We start from the raw sequence: 21,456 nt of genomic DNA, 5'->3' as shown, positions 1-21,456 counted from the left end.
AGTTCGGTGAAGGGACTGGAGGCGAAAGTCATCTTTTGAGTCAGGAGATTTGTGGTGAAGGCTGCATTTTGAGGGAGTCTGAGGGGGGGGTGAGGGGACTGAGAGGAGACCTCGGACAGAAAATTTCTCCTGTGAGGGTGAGGAGGCGCTGGCCCGGGGTGTCCTGGAGAAGCCGTGGCTGCCCCATCCCTGGAGCGATTCGAGGCCAGGATGGATGAGCCCGTGGCTCCAGTGGGAGGTGTCCGTGCCCATGGCAGTGGGGGAACTGGGTGGGCTCTGAGCTCCCTCCCCAGGCAGCGCTGATCTCCTCACAAATTCCCCCAAGAGATGACTTTCACCCCAAATCCCTTTAGCAAGTCCCCTAACCCATGCCTTTCACCTGTAATCTCCTCACAAATGGCCCCCAAAGATGACTTTCACCCCCGATCCCTTTACCAGTGGAATCTATGCAAAGTCATCTGTACCCCTAAATGGTGATGCTGAAAAGCTTAAGACAAGTCCATATAGAAGAACTGGTCATACATTCTATGCTACTGCCTGAATAAAACAGACACTTGGCCTCCAGTCGGCCAGAGGCAATATTAGGGTGGTAGCTGAAAGCTGATTTGACAATCACAGTCCAAAACCAGAGAAGTTTCCTTCAGACTAAATATTACTCTGCAGCAGGTATTTCGCTGCTACTGAGCTTCACAGCAGACTTTCCATTAATTCTATCTATACCCCTACTTCCAAGATCTGAACTGCAAGTGAGATTTTTGAACCAATTAAGGCATACTGCATGTGGGACATTAGATATCATCCCCACTTTACAGGAACTATTGAAAGCTATTCCATAGAAGCCTTAAATACTCATGGGAAATTATCAGAACAATTAAAGGTTCAGCCTACAGTTTCTCAGCATCGGGCATGTCAATTGCACGAGATCTGTAGCCTTTACAAATAAGCAGCAAAATGACTGAAGTACGTGCACACATGTATCCAATATAAAAAACCCCTACCTTCCCGAAATTACTTCTGGTGCAGTATAGTTGGGGGAACCACAGCTGCTTCTTAAAAATTCTCCATCTGACATCATAGTTGACAGACCTGAAAGTGTGTAAGAGTAACTACTAAAAATTCAAAGAGCAAAATCATTTCACATTGCATACATCACCTAGAACAAACCCCTAGAAATTCCAATTGGAAAGTTAAATTTATCTTAGTAAACAAGTAACACTCCTTGGAATTACTGACATTTTGATATGAGCGTGCCACATAACCCTCCATTTATTTATCATAAATCTAAGTAAAAATAATCAATTATTGCACACAACCTAGAAATATTTGATAACATATTCATTATTTGAGAACATTTATTACATGACAAAACCCAGTTCAATTTGGATGATGCGCGTGTGGCAGAGATCAAAGTTGCTCTAGGGAGATGGAGTAACATAGGAAAGTAGGATTTTGGTCATCAATAAGGAAGTCTTAAATAACACATTTACTTCTAAACACCAAAGTGGAAGATGCTACCACAGAATTGCCCAAAACTCTTTAAGAGCTTATATTGGCTAGGAGAACTGAGGGGAGCCCCTGACTTTGCCACAATTCAGACACCTACACTGCTCAGATGCTTCCCAAATCACTGCTGTTCATTAGTTGAGCTTTAGATACTCGCTCGGTATGGTTTAGCATCACTAAACAACTACCATTCCTAGGACAGCTGTGTCCAATACCCTCTGGTTTCCTCAGTGGAGGCTCCATGACCGAGACTACCATATGCCAGGGAAGTCAGTCTCCGAGAAGGAATCACACCTACCCTTTCTACAGGGCTGGGAGGGAGGTGAGAAGTACAGCTTGGCTAGCTTTCGTATTGTAACACACAAAAGCATTTATTAAGGTCTTGTTTAATACACCAGTCCTGACTAACTGAGCGCTACAGCTTTGATGATACTTAAGTTGCAGGGAGATACTTTATACTTAATTTCTCCACCACATAAGCCATTCAACCCAAAGCACTTATTACACACAAAAAAAATCAATACTGTGATTCCCAGTACCCAAATAATTGAACACCATGCTTTTAAAATAAGCTTAGAATATCAGCATTTCCTGTCACCTTTCTTCAGATACCTCAGAGTGCTTTACAAGGTCAGGTATTATCCACTACGTCTACACGAGATATATCGTGATATCGTAGCAGTACAGATCCCTTACTATGTTTATTGGTGAGGTTTCCCAATTCAGACAGCTCCAAAATCTAGCTGCCAGTCTTCTCAGCCACTTTGTCAGAAACAGCTACGATAAACAATTAAGCTTTCTGATTAGTAAAGGCAGGGAGATGGCAAAAACGCACAGGAGTTTGCACGATTAACAGTTCTTAGTTTACCCTTTATACTTTTAATTATGTTTTTTTCAATCACATTTTCGCAGTTTAAGTGAATTTAGAGCAGTTTAACAGGAGGTCTAGTGTATTTTACCACAGCAATGTGGTTCTTAAACATGGTAAACTGCCTCTGCACTCTACTTCCAAGAGAGCGAAGCAGTTACATTTTACAGATAGTGAACCAGGCAATAGGAGTGAATATTGAAGTGGATGGGTCAGGAATTTAAGCATTTCAGAGAAAATATTGCTAAGCAAAACCAAAGAAATCAGTTCACAATTTCACTCAGTCGTAGAAAATACATGACAAGAAAGCCTGAGAAGCACACAAGTTCTACACATGTGCAGGAACACAATTTTGCTTCCCATTCACACTCTCCAGGTTCTTGTATTTTGTCCCACCATCCGGGTATTCAACTACAGACATTTTATTGAAACTTTCCCTCAGTAATTAACAGGATCTAAGTAATGAGAAATGCAATCAGACATAAAATAGCGATGCTTACCAAAGTCAGCTCTCTTGGCATTCATGTGTGCATCAAGCAGCACATTTTCAGCCTTTGGATCTCTGCATACCACCGTATGACTGCGACAGCAAGCCATGCCAGAAAGGATTTGCTGGAACACACGTCTACCTGCATTCCAATCAAGCTAAGGCAGACAAACATTTTAAACAATTATCAGACCATGGAAGACAAGTGGTTTTTCATTTATGTGAACCAAAGGAAATTTTTGGTGGTCTAAATTTATCACTTTTAGTTTTGACACTTCATAGAGCAGATGATCAGAACCTGTAGCAGAAAGCTTCAGAGTTTACATAATTTTGTTTGTACCACAACTCTAAAATAACCAAAATAAAACATGCCCACCAACTCAGAAATTCATTGAAATTTCTTAATCATGCTTTTGAAATGCTTTAGGCAGATGTTACATACTCGGTAATTAGAAACATTAGCACCCAACCATTAACTTTATCTAAGTGAAATATCAATGCATTTTGATATTTAACCATACCATAAGATTTAAGTTGACAAAAGCTGCTGCTAACATGCAGCACAGAAGCGACAAATTTTAGATGCTGCTTAAGCTGTTAGCAGCTAGCCACAAACAGCAGATCTATCTGGGCATTTCCTACACACACGCCCGACCCATGTCAAGGTTTGTTCTAACTAACTAAAAGTATCCTGGCTATCTAAACCGTCTGTCAAAAGCGACTTCAGAGCTTCCACATAAACTGTTCTGCCAGTAGAAGAGGATAATAAGGGCACAATGGTAGCTTTCCAGTAATGGGTTATACTGAAGAAACAGTCTTCAGATGGATACATATTCCTCCAATTTGTACCCAGTAATGGCAAATTAACTTATCAGTATCAGTAGAGAGAAAAAATGCTGTGATGAAGTCATACATAAAGATCTGAAATGTATTAACATACAGCCCTTTTTACTTACACAAAAACTTACAGTCTTAAAAGAATATTTTAATTGCCAGCTCAAAAGTTAGCACTGAATCCATACAAAAAAACCTCGATACAACTGAATGTGACAGTACCGCCTGCTCCTGGTGCCTGGTAATGTGGTCAGCACAGCTCATACCATTTCATGAGGCAAACGGTCATTCTGTGACTGAGGCATGTATTTCTTCCCTTTCCCACGTTATCAGGCTGTGAAGGTCCTGCGAACCAAGTAGACAAACCAAACAGATTTCTTTTTCCCTTCCCAACCAGCCTTAAGGTTCCTGCGTGCCAGACTCATTACCCCCTTCCTCAGCAGCCCTGAAGGCCCCAGGTACACAGCCAACCAGGTGGTGGTGATGACCCCGTCACAGAACAGGGAAATGTAACAGCACAGAGAGCACTGGCCATAAAATCAAGTCTGAAGTGGGGAACCTGGACCAGGATTGCTGCTAGACAGCCAGACCCGAAACCTCCCAAGGCCAGGGACGTCACCACCATTGTCTCCTTCCTCCAGGATCGAGTGAGTGACTCATTGTTTCACAGGATTAAGTCCAGACTGCGATTGTTATATTGATATAGTAAACCATGTATTAAGATGTGACACAATCTGCAGATGGTCCAGGCGATTAGAAATCAAATGTTAAGTTTTATTATAAATTCTGTATTATGCTACTTGTAAACTATACTACATTGATTCAGCTGGAGGCCACTCACAAGTGGGGTTCCTCAGGGCTCAGTACTGGGTCCAGCTCTGTTCAATGTCTTTATCAATGACCTGGATGAAGGCATTGAGTGCACCCTCAGCAAGTTTGCAGATGACACTAAGCTGGGAGGAAGTGTGGATCTCTTGGAGGGTAGGGAGGCTCTGCAAAGGGATCTGAACAGGCTGCACTGCTGGGCCGAGACCAATGGGATGAGGTTTAACGAGGCCAAATGCTGGGTCCTGCACTTGGGGCACAACAACCCTATGCAGCACTACAGACTGGGGGAAGAATGGCTGGAGAGCTGCACGGAAGAGAAGGACCTGGGGGTGCTGGTTGACAGCTGATTGAATATGAGCCAGCAGTGGCCCAGGTGGCCAAGAAGGCCAATGGAATCTTGGCTTGTATCAGAAATGGGGTCACCAGCAGGTCCAGGGAGGTTATTCTCTCTCTGTACTCGGCACTGGTGAGACCGCATCTCGAATCCTGTGTTCAGTTCTGGACCCCTCACCACAAGAAGGATGTTGAGGCTCTGGAGCGTGTCCAGAGAAGAGCAACGAAGCTGGTGAGGGGCTGGAGAATAAGTCTTACAAGGAGTGGCTGAGAGAGCTGGGGGTGTTTAGCCTGGAGAAGAGGGGGCTGAGGGGAGACCTTATTGCTCTCTACTACTACCTGAAAGGAGGTTGTGGAGAGGAGGGAGCTGGGCTCTTCTCCCAAGTGACAGAGGACAGGACAAGGGGGAATGGCCTGAAGCTCTGCCAGGGGAGGTTCAGGTTGGATATCAGAAAAAAATTCTTCACAGAAAGAGTCATCGGGCACTGGCAGAGGCTGCCCATGGAGGGCGTGGAGTCGCCTTCCCTGGAGGTGTTTAAGGAAAGGGTGGATGAAGTTCTTAGGGACATGGTTTAGGGAGTGTTAGGAATGGTTGGACTCGATGATCCAGTGGGTCCTTTCCAAGCTGGTGATTCTGTGATTCTTTGATTCTGTAATGTTCAATAATTATTTCAACGTGGAAAGCCCACACAATCCTATCCCTTCAAAACCTAAATGGTTTCATTACCAGTAACTAATTTACAAGGCAATTTCAAAATTGTCTCTTGAGTAAAGCCTTTGGGCTTTACTGTGTCTCTTCCTTAAGGGACTGAGTCCTCTTTGGAGACCCAGCATCTCTTTCAGGTGTAACTTTATTTATGTAATTATTTATTTCATCCTTTAGAAGAGATCTAAAATCAGATTTCTGACAGCTTCAAAAATCCATCCTATTTAGCTTCCGAAACGGAACCCGTACCCGTGGTAATTTTGACCTTTTCCAGTGTTCAAGTAGTATGTTCTGTCCACCTCTGCAATTTGTCTGCAGTTTTAAGCAGACATTTAGTTACGCTCTTCTTGGCAAAACTGCAGTAATAGTGTGATCTTTAATCCCTTTCATATCCCCAAATCTATACTTCAAAAGCCAACCCACCCCCAAAACAAACAAACAAACAAACAAACAAACAAACCCTGGTTTGATCTTTTAAGAGATTTGTCAGTTCTCAATGATCCCAATTTTCTATTTCATCTGCCTTTGGGAGAATATCTTCCTTGGTAATATCTTCAAATGTATAACAGACTGAGGCCTTTGTTGTACTTTATTGTGTGGATCAAAAACTGTCTGAGCAGCTGGACCTGGAGGATGATGAAGAGCAGAAAGGCACTTTGCAGTAAACGTCCTGGGGTTTCTTGTGGGCTCCAGGTTGAAGGTGACCATGCAGCGCGCCCCTGCTGCAGAGGCGCCAGCGGCATCCTGCGCTGCATGAGGGCAGCTGCTGCCAGCAGGTCGAGGGATGTGAGCCTTTGTTTCTCTCAGCATCATTGAGACGACAGCTGGAGTGCTGAGTCCAGTTCTTATTTTAATTTCTAAGATTCATAACGCTGAAGGAGAGAGTTTTTCGAAAGAATATAAGGAATTAACAGAACTGTCACCATAGGGGACTTCTCTTCCGCTATGCCTATTCCACCAACCCTTCAGAGATGCTCTCACACCTCTCCTAGTATGTGAGTACATCTGTGAATGCACTGACTTGCCAAAAAATCGCTCAGTTCACTTGTTTTAGATCAAATAGAACCAAAGCTCTTTTGTGATGTAACAAAACATAATTATCTGACAGTCGGTGAACTATACATTCAGGGTCAATATGAGTAAGACAACAGAGCAAATGGGACACTAGTCACTTAGAAAACATTAATAAAATCCTGCAGAGTTTGAAACACCCTCTATAATGTGAGAAAACTGCTCGTGCCGCTTGCCCACGCTCACCTTCACCGGTACAGCCCGCGCCTCATCCAGCCGAGGGTGTTACAGCCCCCCGGCAGTGCTGGTTCCTCTCCAGTGGGAGGTGGTGGGCTCTCGCTTTACATGTACCCCCACTGCTTCCCGCCCCCAGGGACCCTCATCCTGTGTGGCTCTGCACCCCGTGATGCAGCCCCCTCCTGGCTGCACTCCCAGCCTTGGAGCGCAGCCCTCTTCACGCTTTATTCAAGTCATAGAATCATAGAATCATAGAATAGTTTGGGTTCAAAGAGACCTTAAAGGTCACTCTGTTCCAACCCCATCCCCACCCCCCCCCGCCAGGAGCAGGGACACCTCCCACTGGATCAGGGGCTCAAATCCCCATCCAGCCTGGCCCCGAACACCTCCAGGGATGGGGCAGCCACCACTGCCCTGGGCAACCTGGGCCAGGGCCTCACCGCTCTCATGGTGAAGGAATTCCTCCTTAGCTCTGGTCTAAACCTGCCCTTCTCCAGTTTATACCCGCTGTCCTTCGTCCTATCCCCACAAGCCTTTGTGAACAGCCCCTCCCCAGCTTTGCTGTAGTCCCTTCAGGTACTGTAGGGTCGCTCTAAGGTCTCCTGGGAGCCTTCTCTTCTCCAGGCTCAACAACGCCAACTCTCTCAGCCTATTGTTCCTTAAGCCTCTCGTTCCTCTGCCGTCTTTTGTGAATCCTTTGGTTACTGTTCATATGGTGGTTGCTTTAACCAGACTTCATGAATGTTGAGTTCCTCTCAGTGATTCAAGTTTCTGGTCCGAGAGGGTCTTTGCCATTTTTGGTTGTTCCCATACTCTGGTGACAGAATCCCACCACATCCATGGATGCTTCCTGGGCCATATACCCCCCAGAGGTGACGTGAATCCCTTCCCACACTCCCGCTGAGTCCTTTATATCGTTGTATCCTCATTGACAGTTCGGTCTGAGCTCGAGAGCAGCTGCATTAACTCAGCCCACTGTCTGTTATGATTGATTTAGGGATGCTTGCAGAGCTACACCAATCGACTGGAAAACCACACTGCTGGGAGGAATGGGGTTTTTTGTTTCTTGGATAGCTCTTTGCTTTACCGTATGTAAGTGAGAACAACGACAGCCCAGCCGCCAGTTCCCTTGACTTTCGGAAGGGGGAATTTGTGAGCGTGCCTGGCAGTTCATTCTTGCTACCATCTGGTAAGTTGTCTTATTTACAGAGAAATATCCAAAGCATCTGGAACAATGACAATAAAAAAGTATCAGCTCTCTGTACATGCTAATGTAAGATGACTTTTAACTTTCTAGTGGACACTAGCACAACATCAAATAACTTCATCCTCTCCAACTGACCGAAGGATGAATTTCAAACCCATAACGGTATTAAAATGCATCAGAAATAAAACCAACATAAAGTTTTATCTTCGGTCAGAAAACAAAAGTGCTTTTAAACTATCAAGAGCACAGTGTATGCTATTCTAATTTTCTTTCCACTTCCAGTTTCTGAAATATTTATTAAGTAATAATCTGTAAGAAATGAATATTGCTTTCCTATAGAAGTACAGTATGTGTGCTGTATTTCTGCTAAGGCATCTTATTAAATATGGATGCTGTGATTTTCTAGTCATTTGGGGGCCAGATTTGTCTTTTAGCAACAAAGCTAGCTCCGTTCTATGTTTTGATTATTTTGATACTCTTTGAATGATGAGTTGTCCTGAGAGAGTAACCATATAGTATTATTGAAACAAAGGAACATCACGGGAAGGAAGAACAGAAGGAAAAAGAAGGGAGAAAATACACTGCAACTGCAGAAAGAGTTAAGCCATTTTTCTAGTGACACGGTTTATTTCACGGATGTCTGACTCATTGGGCATAACCAGCACAGTTAAATGACAAAATTACTATTTGGTTCTTTTTTATTGACTGCAATTCAAAGCTGCTTCAAGCCTTCCAAATTTAATACCCCCAGCTCTTTGCCAAGAACATTACCTTTTATTTTCAGCATTCAACTGTATAAGATACCCCGAAGGCTACACGTGAGCTCACCCTCCATGACAGGAGCTAACAGAGTGTATCACTTGTTCATGATTTCCTGTTCTCCTGTAAATTGGGAGAGGCGGGAGGAGCACTGGAATGCCAATTTTGGACTGTCAGCAGTTCTTTTGCGGGCTCGAGCTCAGGCAGTGCAGAGCGAGGTCATTAATTGTGGAGTGTTTCCAGCTCTTCACTCTGAGTTACCGTTTAGCAGCCTGTCAAAACTAAACTAATAAGCCCGTTGCGTGCATTTTGATGTGCTTACTTTACTTTAACTGTTGGGATGCTGTTACTCTTTCCCCCTTTTTGGTTCAAATGAAGTTAAGAATCTACCGTGAGAGAGTTAACGCGGAAGAAAAGACCTTCTCACAGAGACATGATGCATCCTTTCAGTGAAGTTTTATGTTGCTTTGTCTCCTGGAAAATTCATTTGGATTAAAATATCAGAGATTTTTATGAGTGTATTTTGTAAATTTGCTCTCCTTCTGCTCCACCTCCTATTCCCAAATGAGGAGTTTCTTTGGTCGTTTGCTTGCAGGTGTGAAATGATTATTTATAACTGTAATTGCTTAATTAAATTGTGTTTTATTGGTGTAGATTAGCACAGAATTTTCATATAAATTTTAACAGGTGACTTCTCCTGTTTATTTTGAAAGTCAAATAGTATATCTATTTATAATGGAATTAGATGTTAAAGTGTCTCAGAATCTGCTTGCCTTGGGGTTGAAAAATCAGTGTTTAGCAACAACGTTATTCAGAGGAAGATATTTTAAATTCGATTAATTTCTCTTTCTTTCTAAAAGGACCCATAATCTGTAACACACACACACACACACATGCAGTTTAACATGTGCAAGAGTTCCTGCTTGCTGCAAGTTAGCATTTGTTTTAAGTTGTGACTGTAGCTGCAACGTTGTATTTGAGAAAGTGGAGCTGTCTTCCCTTCTGGAAGAAACATATTGGCCAATTTGGTGATACACATCCTGGATTTCAAGGTTGTCCCTGTTGCCATATTCTAATATACTTAATCTAGATTTAACTTTACTCCCCTTGAGAGATTTGTGGTTTATCAAACTTACATTTAAGGTATTTATTTTGTTCTCTTTTCCCCCTCCAATTGTTTATTAATAACACTGAAGGTTTTTTCTTTCCACAGATGAAGAGACCTGTAGGAGCATAGGATGGAAAGGCACTGGGTATTGAATATACTGTAAGCGCAGATTAAATCTTTGCTGTAAATATCCTTCTGCCAATATATTGCAAACATCAGTTGTGAGGAACCACATTATCCGCCACAAACGACCTCACTGACTATCAGGATTTGCTTTATCTTTTGTTTTTCCTTTTAATTTATCCCTGCCAAAAATCATCTGTTGACGTTTCCTTGGACTGAATCCAGATTCCTCTTGTGAGCAAATTGATACCGGCCAAAGGTGTTAAAGTTCTCTTAAATTTGTCCTGTCTGTTGATCCCATGAAATATTCTAGCATGGGCAATTTGGCAGTAGAGTTTGGACAAAGGAGAGAGACAATTCACCTTCAGGAGATGCTCAGTTTCCAAAACGAAAGGTAAGAGGAAGAATAAAAGTAAAAAATGGCTTGAGTTTCTTTTTACTGGATGGAAAACATAACCTGGGAAAGGAATACTTGCAGGTTTTGAGAAATAAAGAGTATAGCTGAAAACAAGGACAGTGTTGCAGCACCAGAGGTGGGAGTTGCCTAAAAACTGAGGAAACAGAATGTACTTTAATTTTTTATTTCAAAAAAACTGCATGGTGAGCATGTTTTAGGGATGGCAGCTTTCGTGTTAGTGGGAAGCTGAACCCTAAGTGTGTGGACAGACACGATGGCCTTGCATGTGCTGTTGATTGAGTCATAGGCTGAATAGGTTCATGGCTACACTTCCATTTAATTACTCGTATTGTTAGTCTCTTAAGGTGTGGAATGGATGTTATACTGTCTTGGTTTGTTGCTTCTGACAGGTTTTTTTTTTCTTATAGATACCTAAATTCTTTTTGTTTGTCCTTCAGTGACCACCTGGTTGGTAAATGTTTTTCCTTGGAGGTACACGAGCACTTCCCTGTGAAGCAACTAGCAGTTCTTTTGTTCGCAGAGTTTGAAATGTTTTTTTTTTCATTGGCACGTTCTTGAAACCTAAGATACATTTTTGTGTATTCTTGAATTTAAGAGTGTTCTCCTGTTCTTACTTTCCTACTGTTTTCTTTCCTCTGTCCTAATATCCAGATATATAAATATCAATATGGAAGAGTTTTCTTGCTTTCTACGCTTGTATTCTTCTACTGACTATGGAAGGAACTACCCTACTTTCATATAAAACTGACTCTGTATCCTCTTTTGTTACATCTTGGCCATAGATGCTTTAGGGGACTTCTTGTGTTTGGTTTTTTGGAAAGGGTATTTTAGCAGGGAAGTTGTTAGCTTTGCATCCTGGCAGTACTTTTGAAGTTAATAGAGTGATGTTTGCTGACTTGCCAGGAGCTAATAAGTCTCCAATAATGATCAAGATAAAGTTTACCGATACACCAAATAATGAGGTAAGTATTTACTACCAGCAGAAATTACCCTGTTTACAGTAGGTGTGGTGTTTACAAAGAGAATCACAAATAAGTAAAACTATGTATTCTACATCTGAGCAATAACTGTGGATTTCTTTCTAAATAGTGAGATTCGTATTAACTGTTGATACATGGCAGTGTGTGTCCAGTGCCTACATTTCCTGGAGAACCAATAAATTGACAGTTGATGAGATTATAAAAAATATATTGAGAAAGGTTTCTGGTTTGGGGATTTTATGAAACTCTTAAAATAATAATGATAATAATGATAATGATGATGATAATAATAATCCCAAAGCCTTACAGCAGGGTAAAGCTCTAAAAGTAAAGTAACGTGAGGGAAAAGGACACGAGATCCTCTGAGTGAGATAGTGATCTCAGGAGATCTGAATTCTTTTCTGAGTTCTGACACAGTTCTTGTGTAAGTTGGGAGATGTTTCTTTTTCCACACAAAGCTCTCAAATCTATAATTTGCTTAATATCGGAGAGATTCGCAGTACCTTCTCCATGTAGTTGCCTTCTGCCTTAGTCTAAGGGAACTGCTGCTTTCTCTGAGCAGCCCAAGAGATGTAATTTTGAATATTAAACTTCAGGTTTCCAAGGTACATAATATGAGTAACGTGCATTATCTTTCAAGACTTCAGTAGTTTCGAACTACACAAAGGCAAAATTAATTAATTAATTAATTATTTTTTATATAATTTTCTAAATATTTTGAGAAATGCCGCTTGGTTCTCAGCCACAAAGAAATGTAAAAGAGTCATTAAATTGTGATAGAGATTGATACATTTTAACCATGTGTGAATCTTCAGATTCTTTCAATCTCCGTTTATGAGGTCTTTTAGGAGGAAAATCTCAACTCTAGTGCTGCATCCCGTTGTCTCAAAGATACTACTTGATTTTATTATTTAACAAATAATCACAAGCTGTAAGGTTGTCATGTTTAGCAACGTCTCCTATCATTGCTTTGTTAAATCATTTGTCTTTTCCAATTTCACTGGTGATTTGAAAGGGAAGAGACAGTGAGGATGTCTGAGTCTTTGAAAAAAGTAGTTCTGAGGAGGTTCTGTGGTTGGTGACTGAGGCAAAAAGAATCGTTACTGTGTATGCGCTCAGAAACACACGGTTATCAGGAAGACTTCTGTTGCACCAATCAGCTTTAGCCAACTCCCAAACCTCAAACTGCTCCGTCTCTCTATTTCAACCCTTTTTTGAAATATTGATAATTGAATAAATGGTCTCTAAAGTTCGTAATGTTGAAGGTCTGTCACTGAGCATCGTTGACGACTGTTGCTGTTGCTCACTGGTGTGTTGCAAGTTGCCGTTCAGGCCGACAGCCTTCTGAGAGAGTGATAGAGAGACTGATAGATCTGATAGAGTTCTGACGGGGACTGCAGCGCGGCTCAGCTGCCGACCGGCTGGCTGCACCGTGTGTCGGGGAGTAACAGAACCACAGTCCCTCCTACCAGTGGTCATCTCCTGGATCTTGATATGTGGGAATACTGCCTTATGGAGAGAATTCAGCAGTGCCAAGACTCTCCTTCATAGGTCTCTAGAGCCTAATAAAATAAAAGAGGGTAAATATTTACCTTTCACTGACCGTACACGCTTTGGTAGATCTTTAAAAGTAAAGGACCATGGAGTGCAGTTTGCACACTTTTGTTTTCCAGCAGCGTTTATTTTTTGCATAAAATAGCTGATAGATAAGATTAGTGTTCATTATGATAAATGTGTAGCAACTGGTGATAGACTTCCTGGTAAAGCCTAATAAATTTTAAGCCATTAGAGTTTCTTTGACATATTTTTGCAGTTTCCTCTTATTTCACAAGAATGATAGCTTGCCAGTGCTTGAAAGCTGGGATACAGCCACTTTCTTTTCTTAGTTCAGAGTGGAAGATGGTCTTCTGCGTAAATGTAAGCCAAAAGCAAATAGAAGTAGAAGGAATCATGTCTTTGATACTGTGAACTGTGAGAAAATAGTGTCCAAATAGTTGGTGTATAAGATGAAAATTATGTGCTCGTGCCACTGAGGTTACCTTGTACTTCTCTGTGGTTTTTGTTTATTTTGTTTATGACATTTTAAGAACTAGTAAGGTTGGAAAACTTTATTCCTAAGTTGTTATACAATGAGCAAATTTTCATTGCTTGTGGTATCTGCTAAGCCAATTTACCACATTTATCTTGATTATCCAGAGTACTAATTCTGTTTAACAAGGACAGTGGTCTGACGACGCTCTTGTGATGCGAGTCCCTGATCAACGATGTTGCACATAGATGGATGAGTGTGAATTACAGGTTTGATCTGAATCAGACTCAATGAAGTAACTGTGTTTTTACTAAGTGAACTTGGAGCTTTAGTATTGTTTTATGCCAGTTCATGCTCTTTTTTTCAGCTTTATTTTCAGAGAGACAATGCATGACATAGCATAAAGGTAGAGTGGTACGGACAGATGATACCTGAGCTGCTGTATTATCTGTCAATGCAAAGTTACTTTGAACAAATCTGAAGCAGAACAGGGTTTTAACAATTTTTTTTGTAAAATGTCAAAAGCAGACAATCCACTATTTTCCTTTAAAGCTCAGTTCAGTACTTAGTTGTTCATATTGCTAGATTTTTGTTTGATCTGGCCCGCAGGTTCTTTCTGTGGACTAGTTAATTGCATTAGAGCCACCCCGTTAAATGGTATAACTCCGTAGCAGTGCATCTGAGTTTAGTTTAGAAATGAAGTTACACCAGGGATCAAATCCAGCTTAGGGAAAATATCTTCACTACAGTCAGTGAGGGGCAAAAAGGAGGAGAATGCCTTTCAAATCCCAGGTTAAGATTGAGCTCGAAGTTAAATCAAACAACTTTCAACTTGCAAACACTTTTGCTAAAGAAATCTTTGAAGGAAAATGAATATGATACCCCAGGATACCAGGGGTATAATTATGATTTTACAGAACCATTCTTTGAGTTGAATGCATTTATGGTATGAGCTGATGTGGAGAAAAAATTGAGATATGAATTGTGATTTTAAATACACATTTAGTGGGATGATCCTTTTGCTTCCATTGGTTTTCTGTAATATTTGGAGGTGGCCAGAAGTTCGGCGGGATTTTACAATTTCAGATAATGTGCACTACTTTAAACACCTTCTAAGCTAAGCAGCTCGTCGTTCAGAATTTAGAATTATGTTTAATCATTGCTTATGCAGAAAATCACGCAGCTTTAAGCCTGTATTGGTAGGATAAATGAGACTTAAGCATGTTTTTCAGAGTTTTACTTAACTGCTGAAGTACTTTCCTCAGTGGGTTTCCTTACCTGGCTCAAGCCCTTCATGCCTTGGAGTGCTCATTAGCTGCCTGTTGATTCTGTTAAGAGACTGTAGTCTTTCTGGGCTTCTCCAAACAGTGATGAAATCACAGCTGACAGTTCCCTTCTCGGTGTTATTGGCTGCTGGCTGCTTATGCCATTGACAGAGCTGTTATTTGAAGAGAAGTTAAGGAAATGCTCAGCTTGCATTTGTGGGCTGTGATGCAGTTAAAAGTCACCTTTGTCGTTAAAAACAGCTTCATTTCTCTGATTGTTTTGTGACTGTGGAGCAAAGGTGTCAAAGTTTCTTCAACAAACCTTTCTCTAGGTTTTTGTTGCCTTTTTGGTCTTTACCTGAAGTTAATACTTTAAGAAAAATATGCCATTAAACCTGTTTTAGCCTGTTGCTGAGGGACACGGTTTAGGGAGCGTTAGGAATGGGTGGACTCGATGACCCGGTGGGTCCCTTCCAACCTGGTGATTCTATCATTCTATCATTCTGTTTGGGTTTTTTTGTGCTACTTTGAGTGTTTCAGGTGTACAGTTTTTAGGAGGTGGGTTTATATCACAACATTACAAACACATGAGTTTAATTTTACTAATGTGAAACTCTAGTTCTGTATGTCTTCAAAGAGAAATGCACCTTCTGCTTTTGAAAAGTCTGAACACAAGCAGTATAATAATGATGCGTATATATAACTAAATCATCTTGAAATTTATAGTCAATAAAAATTGCTTTTGACAGATTAAATTTACATACCCAGTTATTTATAATAAAATGAGAACGTAAAATAAATCCGTTAGTAAATAAATTTTTCATCTTCATGGTAAAAGTACATGAAAATTTTGAATAAGTCATTCAAGATCAAGTTCCTTTGGCATTACTGAGAAGAATAACCTACCCAGACAGATCGGCTCCATTGCAGTACAGTTTGTCTGAGAAATCTTTGTAGTCTTGTAATACCGTTTTGAAGTTTGAAGCGTCACTCAAGCATTTTTAGATGGTGAGGGTTGTATTAAAAATCTAACAGGGAGATATTGTTTTAATGTATTCTTTCTCTTATCAGATTAAGTGAGGAAAAATGAACGTAAAAAAGGAGTGTGTCAAGATGTCAACAACCTCAGCTCTGCTGTCACATCAAATCCCCGGTCTGATATCAGAATAACTTCAAATACTCGTACACAGTTGGGTTAAGGCGCTCTGTAACGTAGCCTTGCCATAATGCTCCATTAAAATATTTCTGGAAAAAATAACAGATTAAATGTCAAAACCTGTTTTTAATGGTCCTTAACTAGATTTATATAGTACATAATCTCCTTCAGAGTTATTTTTCTAACCTGTAGAAATAATTGATTTATTGTAGTCATTCCATATGTGCTCACTGTAGTCTTTTGATATATAAATGTCAGCCTCTAGCTCGGAGCTCTGAAAACAGGTAAATAGTATTCCTGGTAATTCACATTTAGAAATTGTGTTTCAAGCTGTGAACACAGTACTAACCTTTGTTTTATGAACATGAGAAAACCTCTTGTCATATCAAATCAGAACTTATCTCATGCTAACAGATGGGGGAAATCTGTGCCATGCTTCTACGTCAGGAATTCACTAGAGTGTAATTATATACTCAAAAAGCTATCTTCAAATATTAGGGAGGAGGATTATTTTTATTAAAGATTCACGGGATGAGAGGGAGTTTTTGTGTTAGGGTAGCTGCTTTCGTTATGCTTTTACAGTGAAGAAGTGGATTTGTGTACAGACAGAACAGATATTTTTTTCCCCAGGAGTGTCAGAGCAAAATTATCTAAAATCAGATTCTTTCAATGTTGATTTTTCATTTGATTTTCTTTTCTTCCCTTAAAAGAAGAGCTTCTCAGGAGTTAAAGATCAAATCCAATGTTTATCAGAGGTATTGAACTTCTTGGCGTTTTTTCTAAATGATCTGCGTGTTTCTTCTTTCATTGTTAATTTTATGAATATCCTATTACATGCAAAATCAATATTTACAGATAAGACAATTGAAGTCGTGTAACAGAATTTATTTGGGAAGGGGGTACGGAATTCCTAACTCTCAGGCGATGGTGGGCTGCCCTTTGCTGGCTGCCAGACCCAGCTGCTCGCCCGCTGCACCTGGTCAACAGGACAGGGGCAGAAAATGAGACGAAAAAGTTCATCGGTCCTGGTAAAGACAGGAACATCACTTATCAGTGATCAAACAGACTCAACTTGGTGAGAATTATTTACATTTATTGCCAATTAAAATTTGAGTTGATGGTGAGAAAGACTAAAATAGGAATACCTCCCCTCAGCCTGCATCTTCCCAGCCGTAACCTTCTTTCCCAACATCTACCTCCTCCCTCACCCCAACTGGCGGGGGGGGGTTGGGAGATGAGGTTTTGTGTCCCATTTATGTGTTTAAACAGTGAGTATAAAAAATTAGGGGTTTTTTCATATTCAGTGTTAGGCTCTTGTGAATCATTTGAGCTCAGAGACTTAAGATACTGTCAACGCCGAGTGCTTATATAATTGCAGATCCTCTTTAGATTTTTCAATGTAGACATTTAAGTCTCCAGGAAAGTTCAGCTGAGTGTAGTTCAGATCCAGAGAGTGCTCTTCTATGGGAGAGCACAGAAGAAGGTAGGTCTCAACAGTGGGATTGGAACTAAGTTTCGCAATAAGGAAATGCTGCTGATTCTAGCCGTGACTTCACCACATGTATTTTTGAGATCAGCGTGGGAATTCCTTTATAGGTAAATCATATAACTTCTTTTTTAAAGAGAAAACACTATCAAGAAGAACAAAATCTATTAAAATCCAATCCAAAGCACCCTCTCCCAATCTCTTTTTGTCCAAACAGCACTAAAAAAAGCCCTAATAAGGGTAGAATAGCTGAAGAATACTTTTCCCACATTAAGCTGTATGTTTATAGTCCTCCTTCGTCAGCACTAATAACACAAATACTGTCTGGAGTCTGAAGTCTAATTTGAGATGGCACCGATAAAGCATCTAACATGGCTTTGAATTTTCATTACTTCATCTGTTCAAAGTTTAATTTAAAATCTGTGTCTATCTTCAGGTTTTTCAAATATGCCCTATCTGGGCATACTTTTAAATTTTCTGACATGGAAGACTCTTGCGAGATTATATGGTGAAGGTGAATCGCTCTTGTACGATATATCCCTTACTACAGCTTTTAGATAACTTGAAACAGTAAATGTAATGTTGCCTGTGACCGTCATATTTTTACCTTCACATTATCAATAACAGGTCTTATAATGTACAAATTAAAAAAAAAAAAAAAGAAGAAAAGGAAATTCTGTGGATATTATTATGAGAGTTTTTACACAGCATAGTTCAATTATTTGGTTCAGTAATGTTCAATAATTATTTCAACGTGGAAAGCCCACACAGTCCTATCCCTTCAAAACCTAAAGGGTTTCATTACCAGTAACTAATTTACAAGGCAATTTCAAAATCTCATGACTCCTTGTCTGTCTGAGATTTACAGTCTCTGATAAAAGGCCCTGGCTAGAAGATAGGAATTAACAACTCATTAAAATGAGAGCACATACTCAGTCTCTTCGTTTCCCGTCCTCTCTCTCACTGCTGCCTCACAGCCGTGTTACTCATTCCCCTGTTGAGGGAGACGGTGATGTGATCCCTTTTGTCATCCTATGGAAAAGTGGTTTGGAGTACAAACCTGTGGCAGGGTTTGGTTTAGTTTTGTTCTTTAATGCCCAGAAATAGTTTATATTACGAAACACTTTCCATGGGTACTAAACTCATCTTTCTGCTTGATATGCCTGAGGACAAAATCTTTCTCCTGGCTAGATGTAAGCTGCTTCAACATTTTTGTTTTGATCCTAGGAAGATGAATATTCCCTCTTGAGACCAGTTTGGGCCTTTGGGCTTTACTGTGTCTCTTCCTTAAGGGACTGAGTCCTCTTTGGAGACCCAGCATCTCTTTCAGGTGTAACTTTATTTATGTAATTATTTATTTCATCCTTTAGAAGAGATCTAAAATCAGATTTCTGACAGCTTCAAAAATCCATCCTATTTAGCTTCCGAAACGGAACCCGTACCCGTGGTAATTTTGACCTTTTCCAGTGTTCAAGTAGTATGTTCTGTCCACCTCTGCAATTTGTCTGCAGTTTTAAGCAGACATTTAGTTACGCTCTTCTTGGCAAAACTGCAGTAATAGTGTGATCTTTAATCCCTTTCATATCCCCAAATCTACACTTCAAAAGCCAACCCACCCCCAAAACAAACAAACAAACAAACAAACAATGATCCCAATTTTCTATTTCATCTGCCTTTGGGAGAATATCTTCCTTGGTAATATCTTCAAATGTATAACAGACTGAGGCCTTTGTTGTACTTTATTGTGTGGATCAAAAACTGTCTGAGCAGCTGGACCTGGAGGATGATGAAGAGCAGAAAGGCACTTTGCAGTAAACGTCCTGGGGTTTCTTGTGGGCTCCAGGTTGAAGGTGACCGTGCAGCGCGCCCCTGCTGCAGAGGTGCCAGCGGCATCCTGCGCTGCATGAGGGCAGCTGCTGCCAGCAGGTCGAGGGATGTGAGCCTTTGTTTCTCTCAGCATCATTGAGACGACAGCTGGAGTGCTGAGTCCAGTTCTTATTTTAATTTCTAAGATTCATAACGCTGAAGGAGAGAGTTTTTCGAAAGAATATAAGGAATTAACAGAACTATCACCATAGGGGACTTCTCTTCCGCTATGCCTATTCCACCAACCCTTCAGAGGTGCTCTCACACCTAATTTAGAGCAACGAAGCTGGTGAGGGGCTGGAGAACAAGTCTTATGAGGAGCGGCTGAGAGAGCTGGGGTTGTTTAGCCTGGAGAAGAGGAGGCTGAGGGGAGACCTTATTGCTCTCTACAACTACCTGAAAGGAGGTTGTGGAGAGGAGGGAGCTGGGCTCTTCTCCCAAGTGACAGAGGACAGGACAAGGGGGAATGGCCTCAAGCTCTGCCAGGGGAGGTTCAGGCTGGGTATCAGAAAAAAATTTCTTCACGGAAAGAGTCATCGGGCACTGGCAGAGGCTGCCCAGGGAGGGGGTCGAGTCACCTTCCCTGGAGGTGTTTAAGGAACGGGTGGATGAAGTGCTTAGGGACATGGTTTAAGGGAGTGTTAGGAATGGTTGGACTCGATGATCCAGTGGGTCCTTTCCAAGCTGGTGATTCTATGATTCTATGACTCAGAGGAAGGTGTTTTAGGAAGACACAAGACACCATGCTCAAGGGATTTAATATGACGCAAGACCTGCGTTTGTCATTTATCCTGCTCCGTGTTTATCCAGAAAGACTTTTATGGTATTTTTTTGTTATTTTGCATTGACAATAGAGGTTTTTTTCTAGATTTGAGGCTGTTGCTGGTAGGAAGCACTTCAGCCGCCTGTATAAAGCTGCCATCTCAGCAAAGCCAGCGAGCTATTCAGTAATAAACAATAACGCTGCAGAACTCTTGAAATCAAAAGTGCTGCTTAACATTCGTTTTAAAACAATCTGTTTTTACAAAATTAAAGATGTCATAATTACTCAGAAATGCATTGTATGTCATCATATATGCGCCCTGTTGAGTAGATACTTCAGACAGCTGTAATATGGGACAGGGTTTGTCCTCCTCAGGCTGGCTGAGTAACCGATGGTGTAAATCTATGCTATTGGTGTTATAGCCAGGACAGCCGCCTTTTGGGTGTTGGGTTTTCCCAGCCTTATATGCTGAGAAGAGAAACTTTTTCCCACTCTCTGTAATGGAATGGGTATGAAGCTCAGTGAAAAATACCATCCTTTTTCTCCATGTATGTCACCAAAAGACCACACCCCGTTGTCACTGCTGTGTGTGAATGAGCCCAGATTTGGACCTGCTATGTAGAAAAAGGAAGCTATCTACCAGACCAAAATATTCCAGTTCCAGAACAGAGGGAGAAATGGATGTCTATTCCCTGCTTTTTAAATGGTTTGCTTTTTCTTTTTATTCTTTACTTTCTATCCCCACAATAAGCGAGTGAATGTGCAAAGCTCTTTAACAGATGTTTTCTCGCTTTCCTCAGTGGGTTATTTATGAGGCATTAGTCTCTTTTATGTCATTTTATTTTGGCAGCTACAGTCTGAACTAATTAGCACACTAGAGAGATCTCCACATAGGAAGTACGTGGGCGACCAGTAGTTAAGTATCCGATAGCATATTGCAGAGATCATTGTGACTAAAATAGGAGATGGTGACACGCGTGCAGTCACTGCATGGGGCATAATTGCATTGCTGAAACACTGAGCTGTTGGTGCTCTGTAGTTTGTGTCTGTGCAGCTTTATAAATGAAACATCAAAGACTTCTTAAATTGTTGTGCATTACTGTTTTGAATAACTAACGCTATGCTGGCTAACCAATGCATATATTGTGTTGTGAGTGTGCTTTGTCAAAAAGGACTGGAAGCATTTGTGTGTGTGTGTGTGTACATATTTATAGGTGCGCGCTTGCTGTGTGACTACAATTCTGACTTTTCTTCTAACAGCTGAAATGATAAGGATTATATTTTATGTGATGCTGGTACAGAAGTAAGGATGCAACAAACCAATTTCAAGTTTATGCTAGTAGGCGATTTTCGACTGGAACATTTTGGATTCACTTATTCTTATCAGGCATTTATTTGTAGCATTACACCTGCAGTATTTGTCTTCCAAAAGCCATAAAGTTTACTGTCATGCTAAAAGCTGGAGTATTGGCTGACTTTTGTTAGCTAT

At 40.9% G+C, this 21,456-nt stretch overlaps 1 protein-coding gene across 1 annotated transcript in view; it reads right to left on the bottom strand.

The window, feature by feature from the left end:
- The window catches only part of LOC128849293 (uncharacterized), a 60,889-nt gene extending 57,599 nt beyond the window's left edge, over positions 1-3,290 (bottom strand). Inside the window, exons 1-2 of the mRNA XM_054050564.1 lie at positions 2,872-3,290; positions 999-1,086 (exon numbers count right to left, since the gene is read on the bottom strand). The gene's annotated coding sequence lies outside the window, so the exon portion shown is untranslated. The remainder of the gene's footprint in view (positions 1-998; positions 1,087-2,871) is intronic.
- Between the last annotated feature and the right edge of the window lie 18,166 nt (positions 3,291-21,456).

Source organism: Cuculus canorus, chromosome 27, assembly GCF_017976375.1.
Source record: "Cuculus canorus isolate bCucCan1 chromosome 27, bCucCan1.pri, whole genome shotgun sequence".
Classification (NCBI taxonomy): Eukaryota; Metazoa; Chordata; class Aves; order Cuculiformes; family Cuculidae; genus Cuculus; species Cuculus canorus.
Note: the sequence above shows the minus strand (reverse complement) of the source record. Positions and strands in the feature narration are given on the sequence as shown.